Source organism: Lissotriton vulgaris, unplaced genomic scaffold (assembly GCF_964263255.1).
Source record: "Lissotriton vulgaris unplaced genomic scaffold, aLisVul1.2 SCAFFOLD_1821, whole genome shotgun sequence".
NCBI classification, from domain to species: Eukaryota; Metazoa; Chordata; class Amphibia; order Caudata; family Salamandridae; genus Lissotriton; species Lissotriton vulgaris.
Window position 1 is genome coordinate 239,130 of NW_028255151.1, and position 10,348 is coordinate 249,477.

Consider the following 10,348-nt stretch of genomic DNA (forward strand, 5'->3'; position numbering starts at 1 on the left):
GGAGTAACCACTAAGAAAGCAGGGAAACTTATTACCATGCCTACCCCCAATCAACCCTGGCAGCATATAAGTCTGGATTTTGTGTCTGGCCTTCCGTTGGACAAGGGTTTTTCCGCTGTTTTGGTAGTAGTAGACAGCCTCACCAAAATGGGGCATTTCATCCCATGTAAAAACCTCCCAAATGCCAGCCAAACGGCACAACTTCTAGCTAGCAACGTTGTCCGTCTGCACGGTATTCCTAGAGTGATAGTGTCCGACAGGGGACCTCAGTTCATAGCCAGGTTCTGGCGCATGTGGTGTCGTGCCCTGAATATTGAGTCCAATCTGTCTACCAGCTTCCACCCACAAACAGACGGGCAAACAGAGCGTCTGAACCAGACTTTAAAGAAATATCTGAGATGTTTCTCTAAAGAAGCTCATGAATCCTGGGTAGATCTTTTGTGGATGGCGGAGCTAGCCTATAACAACAATTGGCACAGTTCAACGGGGATGTCGCCATTCAAAGCTAATTTCGGATTTGATGCGAAAACATTGCCGATTGACCTACCCCCTGATCTCCAAGACCAGCCCTCAGTTAAGGAAAGGTTCGTGATGTTGAGGAAGGTACACAAGGGAGTGCAGGTGCATCTGAACAAGGCAAAGGAAGTGTACAAGAGGTGGGAGGATCGCCGCAGGATTGAGAGTCGTCAGTATGTGGTGGGCGATAAGGTCTGGCTGTCTACCAGGAACATTAAGTTTAAATTGCGCAGCGTGTTCCACCCAAGGTACATCGGCCCTTATTCCATCGTAAAACAGGTGAACCCTGTAACATACAAGTTGAAATTGCCGGGTTCCTTGCGCATACACCCTGTGTTCCATGTACAGTTGTTGAAACCTGCTCTTTCCTCTCGCAGGGCGGCCCCTCCGCCAGTGTTGTGCGATGGGGGAATGGAATATGAGGTGAGGAGCATAAGCGACTCAAAGTGGTGCAGGGGTGTTCTTAAATACCTGGTATCATGGAAGGGGTATACCGCGGAGGATGATTCCTGGGAGCTCTGTACGGATGTGCATGCCCCGGCAGCGGTGCGCTCTTTCCACCGGAGATTCCCTGCTAAGCCTGGCCCTAGGAGGCGCTAGGGACGGGGACATACTGTCAGGATCTGCCAAGGCGCCTACCTAACGTTTAAAACTACAAATCCCAGAATGCTTACACAGGGGGGCGTGGTCCTATAAAGCTGGGTGGACCTATCGCTTCCTGTTCGTGATTTTGTGACCTACAGTGCTTTTTGTTCCATAGTAGAGTGCTGTCTCTAGTCTTCTCTTTGGTTCCTGTATTGAGAAGTTTTGTTCGTGTCATTTTGGCTCCAGCGCGCGTGAAAGGGGAACGCGCTAGTATTGCGGAGTACATTGGATTCTGCCGATTGGAGCGGGAACGGTGTTTCCTGTTCTTTTGTTTTCCTCCTGACGTTCCTGCTGCTAATCCATCATCGTGGCAGAAAGGATAGGAAACCGCAACGGAGGAAGAGCGGACAGTAAGAAAGTACTGTGAGTTTGTACGCAACGCGTGGGGTTTAACGCGTTGCTGGATTTAATTAACTGTGATGCATATCAAGCGAATGAAGGACTGCCTATAAGTGTAGTGGAATCCGTGTGGTGTTAACAACGGAGAGCGGAGTGTAGTGGGGCCAGCCTTCTGCGCACTGCCGCTACGAAGTAAAGCACTAGTGTCTTCTGGGCCAATTCCCAAAGCGGAAGATAGTGGGAAACCCTACATCTTGCCGTGTTTGGAGCTTGTTATTTGAGAGGCATCGGAGTTTGTTTGAAGGGAGCGGAGGACAGTAGTAGGAAGCTACGTCTTGCCGTATTCCTTAAGGAGTATACTGGTTCTTTCTGGAAATAACAGACTTACTCTTTGTAAGAGACTAACATTTGATTTGGATACACGTTGTTGGTGGAATTACACACGTTTTATTTAGAGCACAGTTTATTCAAGGAGGGGTAGGTATAACCATACTACTGATATTTGCACATTTATTCTAGTGGTGAAACTGAGAGTAATTGTTGTTTATATTCCATAGGGACTATTGGTGCAGCTACATACACACCCATTGTACAGGGAGGAAGTGGAGAGCGTTGATTCAAGAAAGGTGAACCCTTTAACATAAGTAGAGAGAGTGAAACGAGAGCAGGGGTTTCTCAGTGAACAGTTATAACCCGTACTCTGTTTTCTTGTCTTTCAGCCATCCCTTCCCAGCTGCCCCCTTCCTTTCCCTTCCTTGGTCTCTTGTTTTCCCTCGCCCTATCGCTCGAACCCACTGTATTTTTTACCAGTGTGTTGGTGAGGTCGGGAGGTGGAGTTTTATGTACATCAGGCGGATCCTGCAGCGTGGAGTCTGACAGTATGTGGTTTACTGAGTAAGTTAGGGCTGCAGTGTGTCTCAAATGTATGTGGTTTACTGAGTAGGTTAGGGCTGCAGTGTGTGTCGAATGTATGTGGTTTACTGAGTACGTTAGGGCTGCAGTGTGTCTCGAATGTATGTGGTTTACTGAGTAGGTTACGGCTGCAGTGTGTGTCGAATGTATGTGGTTTGCTGAGTAGGTTAGGGCTGCAGTGTGTGTCGAATGTATGTGATTTACTGAGTGCGTTAGGGCTGGAGTGTGTCTCAAATAAGTATGGGCGGTAAATCCGATACGCTCGCGGATTTTGCGGATTTTTGGTAAATTCGCAATCCGCGAACGCTCGCAAATTTACCGAAAATCCGCAAATTCGCACGCAGCGGATTTTTTTTTCTTGGTGATACAATTTTGCGGCGCGCGGCGTTTACTTACCGTCTTGCCGAGTTGTTTTTCTTGATATTTTGCGAGTGCTGCGCCATTTTGGATCTTGCTGCGGGATCCCGCGGGAATTTGGCGAGCGCGATTACGTAATCGCGGCTTGCCAACTTGCACAGCGAGAGTTTGTCAACGCGAGTACGCCGTGATCACGTATCGCGGTACTTCGCAATTGCGAGCTTGTAAATGCGGCGAGCAGCAACAATCTCGCACTCGCGAAAATACAAAATTTGCAATTCTGCACAAGAAATCCACCAGCAAGCAGCATAAACCTTCTGGAAATGATGATTTTTATCTGAATAACTCCTCAGGTTGACATTTGCCTGCACTTTTTTTGCGAGGAGTCCATTTTGGGGAGGGGGGGGGGGTGGTAGGAAGGAAGTGCCCCACAGTCTTCAACTTTCTGTTCCTGTCCAGCAGGCTCCTCCCAGTGCTTGGTCCATCTCCTGGTCACTTTTCATTTGGATCTGGAGCTGGAAGGATTACTTTTTGTGGATGCTGCTGGATATTTGGATTAGAGGCCTTTTTGACTTTCTTTGGATCACTTTTGAATTAGAAATTTCACAAGTAAGTTTGTTTGGGGCATTACAGTTGCTGCAACTACAATTTTGGAATTTTCGATTTTTGGGCTGTTTTGGGGCCTTTTGCCCAGGGGTACTCAGTGGTGGGTGCACTGAGTCTTTCTGTGGGGTGTTTTGAATTTAAACATCATGGAGGGGCTGGATGGCTTGGGATTGTGCTGATTTTTCTGTGATTTTCGTTTTTTTGGCCTGTTGTGGCCTTTTCACCAGGGGTAGTGAGTGTTGCATGGGCCTAGTCTTTCTGTGGGTTTTCTTGAATTTAAACATCATGGAGGGGCTGAATGGCTTGGGATTGTGCTGATTTTTCTGTGATTTTCGTTTTTTTGGCCTGTTGTGGCCTTTTCACCAGGGGTAGTGAGTGTTGCATGGGCCTAGTCTTTCTGTGGGTTTTCTTGAATTTAAACATCATGGAGGGGCTGGATGGCTTGGGATTGTGCTGATTTTTCTGTGATTTTCGTTTTTTTGGCCTGTTGTGGCCTTTTCACCAGGGGTAGTGAGTGTTGCATGGGCCTAGTCTTTCTGTGGGTTTTCCTGAATTTAAACATCATGGAGGGGCTGGATGGCTTGGGATTGTGCTGATTTTTCTGTGTTTTTCGATTTTTTGGGGTGTTCATGGGGACAGGCCATGTGGGTGGGGGGCATTTTGAGTGCTGCTACAGGCCCTGGCCATGTGCTGGGAGGGAGGGGGCCATTTTGAATGCAGGCAGTGTTCTCAGGCCTGCACCCATTTTGCCTAGCTTTCATTCATTATGCCCAGGGGTAGTGAGTGGTGCATGGGCCTAGTCTTTCTGTGGGTTGTCTTGAATTTAAACATCATGGAGGGGTTGGATGGCTTGGGATTGTGCTGATTTTTCTGTGATTTTCGTTTTTTTGGCCTGTTGTGGCCTTTTCACCAGGGGTAGGGAGTGGTGCATGGGCCTAGTCTTTCTGTGGGTTGTCTTGAATTTAAACATCATGGAGGGGTTGGATGGCTTGGGATTGTGCTGATTTTTCTGTGATTTTCGTTTTTTTGGCCTGTTGTGGCCTTTTCACCAGGGGTAGGGAGTGGTGCATGGGCCTAGTCTTTCTGTGGGTTGTCTTGAATTTAAACATCATGGAGGGGCTGGATGGCTTGGGATTGTGCTGATTTTTCTGTGTTTTTCGATTTTTTGGGGTGTTCATGGGGACAGGCCATGTGGGTGGGGGCCATTTTGAGTGCTGCTACAGGCCCTGGCCATGTGCTGGGAGGGAGGGGGCCATTTTGAATGCAGGCAGTGTTCTCAGGCCTGCACCCATTTTGCCTAGCTTTCATCCATTATGCCCAGGGGTAGTGAGTGGTGCATGGGCCTAGTCTTTCTGTGGGTTGTCTTGAATTTAAACATCATGGAGGGGCTGGATGGCTTGGGATTGTGCTGATTGTTCTGTGATTTTCGTTTTTTTGGCCTGTTGTGGCCTTTTCACCAGGGGTAGGGAGTGGTGCATGGGCCTAGTCTTTCTGTGGGTTGTCTTGAATTTAAACATCATGGAGGGGCTGGATGGCTTGGGATTGTGCTGATTTTTCTGTGTTTTTCGATTTTTTGGGGTGTTCATGGGGATAGGCCATGTGGGTGGGGGCCATTTTGAGTGCTGCTACAGGCCCTGGCCATGTGCTGGGAGGGAGGGGGCCATTTTGAATGCAGGCAGTGTTCTCAGGCCTGCACCCATTTTGCCTAGCTTTCATCCATTATGCCCAGGGGTAGTGAGTGGTGCATGGGCCTAGTCTTTCTGTGGGTTGTCTTGAATTTAAACATCATGGAGGGGCTGGATGGCTTGGGATTGTGCTGATTTTTCTGTGATTTTCGTTTTTTTGGCCTGTTGTGGCCTTTTCACCAATGGTAGTGAGTGGTGCATGGGCCTAGTCTTTCTGTGGGTTGTCTTGAATTTAAACATCATGGAGGGGCTGGATGGCTTGGGATTGTGCTGATTTTTCTGTGTTTTTCGATTTTTTGGGGTGTTCATGGGGACAGGCCATGTGGGTGGGGGCCATTTTGAGTGCTGCTACATGCCCTGGCCATGTGCTGGGAGGGATGGGGACATTTTGAATGCAGGCAGTGTTCTCAGGCCTGCACCCATTTTGCCTAGCTTTCATCCATTATGCCCAGGGGTAGTGAGTGGTGCATGGGCCTAGTCTTTCTGTGGGTTGTCTTGAATTTAAACATCATGGAGGGGCTGGATGGCTTGGGATTGTGCTGATTTTTCTGTGATTTTCGTTTTTTTGGCCTGTTGTGGCCTTTTCACCAGGGGTAGTGAGTGGTGCATGGGCCTAGTCTTTCTGTGGGTTGTCTTGAATTTAAACATCATGGAGGGGCTGGATGGCTTGGGATTGTGCTGATTTATCTGTGTTTTTCGATTTTTTGGGGTGTTCATGGGGACAGGCCATGTGGGTGGGGGCCATTTTGAGTGCTGCTACAGGCCCTGGCCATGTGCTGGGAGGGAGGGGGCCATTTTGAATGCAGGCAGTGTTGTTAGGCCTGCAACCATTTTGCCTAGTTTTCGACCTTTTTGCCCAGGGGTAGTGAGTGGTGCATGGGCCTAGTCTTTTTGTGGGTTGTCTTGAATTTAAACATCATGGAGGGGCTGGATTGCTTGGGATTGTGCTGATTTTTCTGTGATTTTCGTTTTTTTGGCCTGTTGTTGTGGCCTTTTCACCAGGGGTAGTGACTAGTGAGTGTTGCATGGGCCTAGTCTTTCTGTGGGGTGTCTTGAATTTAAACATCATGGAGGGCATGGGATTGTGCTGATTTTTCTGTTTCTTTTCGATTTTTTGGGGGTGTATAACTGAACTGATGTTCCTCTGTCTTCCATTGCTTTTAGGTGCACAAGACTCAAGAGAACCACCAGTGCCAGGAAGAAGTCCTGCAGCGGTGTGTGTGTGCAGCATAACGTCACGCGACGTCACGTCTGGCCACAGACAACTCTGCAACTCGTGCAACTGCGGCCTGCTGTTCTGACCTGCTCTGAAGAAGATGGCCCCAAAAAAAGTTCTCCGTAGCTCCTCTAGCAAGAAAGTTGCCAGTAAGGAGCAGAAGAAGCAAGTTACCAAGGAGGCTGGTGTGCCGGCCGCCGCGTTTTTTGGGAGTAAAAAAAAAGTACGCCTGCAGCAGCAGCGGGATCTGCTGGGGACCAAGCTGGGAGCAGCACCCCCGCTCCATTGGGCTCAGTGCCTCCACCACCACTACCACGCCAACTTAAGTCCAAGCCCTTGAGTGCTGCAGAGGCAGTCAGTGTACTTCTTCAATCACCATCGACCAGTAATGTTGGCTCATCGCAAGAAAGTAGCAGCAACGTCCCTGAATCAACACAGGTTGTTGTAACTCATCTGACAAGTGTTGAACAACCACAGCCGCAACAACAACCACATGTGCAAGTACAAGCCCAAGTACATGTGGAAGGAGAGGCAGCGCAAGTAGATGCGCAAGCAGAGGTGCATGGAGGGTCACAAGTGCCCACAATAGTTGTTCCCCCCGAAGTAGGGGCACATCAGGAAATCGACAATCAAGCCGAGGTATCCTTTGAGGAAGCCACTCCTCCTGATGATCATTCATTGTCTTCCACATCCCTAGCAAGGAAAAGATCAAGGGGGGTGTCTACATCTTCTTCAAGCCCACCTCCTTCTGATGATCTGGATGAAGATTGGGAACCATCACGGCCGTCTGAGAGTGAGGCACACCATGATCTGACAAAGGTACTTAAGCGTAAAAGGAAGGTCGTCGAAAAACTCATAGTTATGGAGTGTGATGAGGCTCAACAAGAAGTGGCGGATACTGCTGCTGATGAAGCCTCTCACGACGACGAGCCAGTCATCATAAAGGTCACTGCAGCCCCAGCAGGCATGCAGCAAAGAGACATTTTGACCCTAGCCCGAGAAGCTGCTGAGCGTGATGATGATGTCGACGAGGAGGCAATGGAAACACAACAATCATTGGAGTTAACTAGTACACCAACACCTACCGCTTCCATATTTCTTCCTCGCAAGAAGGGACCTCCATCCACCTTGACCTCAATTAGTGGTGGTGAAAGTGCACAACGTACTAAAGTTCGGCAATCCACATCCTCCACTTCATCTGGCATTAGCAGCAAGACCACCACCACCAGTATCGCCGCCTCCTCCGCCCCCCACAGAAAATTCAAGTCCCCAGCTTGGGACTTCTTTAGTGTTTGCCCAAAAAGGGAAAACTTCGCCATTTGTAGCATTTGTAAGGTTGCAGTTAGTCGTGGTAAGTTTGGTACCAACTATGGTACCGGAGGCCAGAGAGGTCATCTTAAGAGACAGCACGCTGTCCAATGGTTTGCGCACCTACAGGCGATCAAGGAAGCCCGAATTGCACGTAATAAAAACGTTGATTTTTCATCTGATGATGACGAGGAGGAAGAAGACGTGTCAAACACTTCACTTACACCCAGTACCCCTGTCAGCAGCACACCCCATGTGAGCCACACTAAGAGTGTGGGAGAGAGTGAGACACCAATGCGAAAAGTTCATCAGCGAGCGTAACTGGGTCGAAGATATCATCATCATCATTATCCCGTAAATGCTTGGTCCAGGGCAACATTAAAAAGATGTTGTTTACAGAAGCGCAATATGAACGCAACCACCCACTGACGCGTCTGTATAACACTAAGCTGGCTAAAATGCTAGCTCTGGACCTTCTCCCTTTTTCTTTTGTAGAAGGGGTTGGTTTTCTAGAATTAGTGGCAGCACTCTGCTCTAAATGGAAGGTTCCTAGCCGGTTCTATTTTGCCCGAGTTGCGGTTCCAGCACTACATGAAGATGTTCTGGAGGTGATTGGGGCAGCTTTGCAGAAGAGTGCTTTTCACACTATACATCTGACAACAGACATGTGGACCAGTGGCGCAGGCGCTGATTACATGTGCATCACTGCACACTGGGTCTCTTTTTCAGGGGTTAAAGCAAAGCTAAACGCAGGTGTTGACCCGGACCAAGTTTTTAAAGCTGCTCGGAAACATGCAACACTAGCCATGTTTGGTTTGGAGAAACGTCACACAGCACAAAACATTTTGGATGAGTTTAACACAAAGGTCCTTGACTGGCTGTCCCCAAAAAAATGCCAGATTGGTTATGTTTCCACGGATAATGGCGCCAATGTAGTTAAGGCCATGGAGCTGGGTCAGTATTTCAGAGTGCCGTGTTTGGCACACTGTATAAACCTGGTTGTCAAAAAATTCTTGAGTGATAAAGACAGTCCAGCGTACAAGGTAGTGGAGACCTGCCGAAAAATGTGCAACCATTTCAGCCATTCTTTTAAGGCCCGGAAGCATCTGAGGAGCCTGCTACATCAACGTTGAATGCCAGTGAAAGCACTCATCCAGGAGGTGGCAACACGTTGGAACTCAACCTTCTACATGCTTGAGCGTCTGTATGAGCAGTATACGGTACTCGATCACTATTTCTTAACACAGGGTACAGCTCAGAAGGACCTGAGGATGGGTGCGGCGCAATGGGACATAGTTAAAAGCCTGACACGCATGCTTCGTCCTTTTGAGGTCTTCACGCGTGCAGTCAGCAAGGAGGACTGTAATTTGGGAAAAGCTATCCCATTGTTGTACATGCTGGAGCACCAACTGAAGGAGGTGTGTTCTGTGTTTCAAAAAGATGAAAAAAACAAAGACCCTTTTGTTTTGGCGGAGAAATTATTAGAGCGCCTACAAGGTGATGAACGTCTTAAAATGATCCACTCAAACCAGCATTACATTTGTGCTACTATTCTGGATCCACGCTACAAAAAGGCGCTGGCAGGCCGAGCATTCTTTCCTTTTGATGATGAACATGTTCCAAAGTACAAACGTTGGCTAGCCTTGTCAGCCAAGAGGTTTGAAAGAGAACAGCAGAAAATTGAAGGAAAAGGCAGTACATCAGCATCAGCAGGCCATCCCCAGTCAAAACAATCCACTTCTGCACCTGTGGCTGTGGCACAAGTGACCTCTCAGCCATTAAAGACACCGGAAACCGGATCATCTGCACCAGACACAACAGAAACATTGGAGGCTGAAGAGGATTGGCTAGCTCGGCTTGGGTTTGGTTCTCAAAAGGTCACAGCAACAGCTAAGCAAAGTGGAGGAACCTTGGAGGAGGGCCTTGAGTCGATGGTGAAGGACTATCTGAATGACTCAACAGAGGTCTATGTTAAGGCTGACCCATTGGCGTATTGGCATGGGAAAAAAGAATTGTGGCCACAGCTCTCCAACCTGGCTTTAAACTACTTGTCTTGCCCACTCGCAAGCGTGTCTTCTGAACGTGTTTTCAGTGCTGCTGGTGCCATTGTAACTCCCAAACGGAGCCGCCTCTCGCCCAAAAATGTGGAGAGGTTAACAATGATCAAGATGAATCAGCACCTCATACCACCAGATTACAGAGTACGTGAAAGCGCGCCGGATGAAGACGAGGTGGACAGCAACGTAGATGAGGGAATTTCTACTCTGTCAGGTGACACTGAGCTCACCCTGCCTGAATTCGCAGAGTATGATGACGAAGCCTTATTCTTATTCCTGGACCTTAACACCGAGGCCTGAAAATGAGACAATGAATCAATAACTTTCTTTTTCGTCCTCATTCACTTTCATTCCTGTGTGTCTGTCTTTCTTTGTTGTGCACAGTTAATATAATTCAAACTTTAATCACCTAATCACAAAAACAAGCCCATCAGCAGAACTGTCTTCACTTGTTTGCTTATTGATTTGAAGGTGCCACAGTCTGCATTCCTCAGGTTCACAAGTTCAGAAGAACATGCTCCTCTATCCTCCTCCTCCAGACTCCTATTTCCATCAAAGCAAAGGGCTGGATTACGCCCAATGAAGAAAGACTCAGCACTTGTGGGGGTGTTCTACTTCTTTGCGGGTGAGTTGACGGCTCTGGGGCCATTGCTGGGAAGCTCCAATACCGGATAAAAGTGGTTTGGACCAAATCGGAGGCAGAAGTT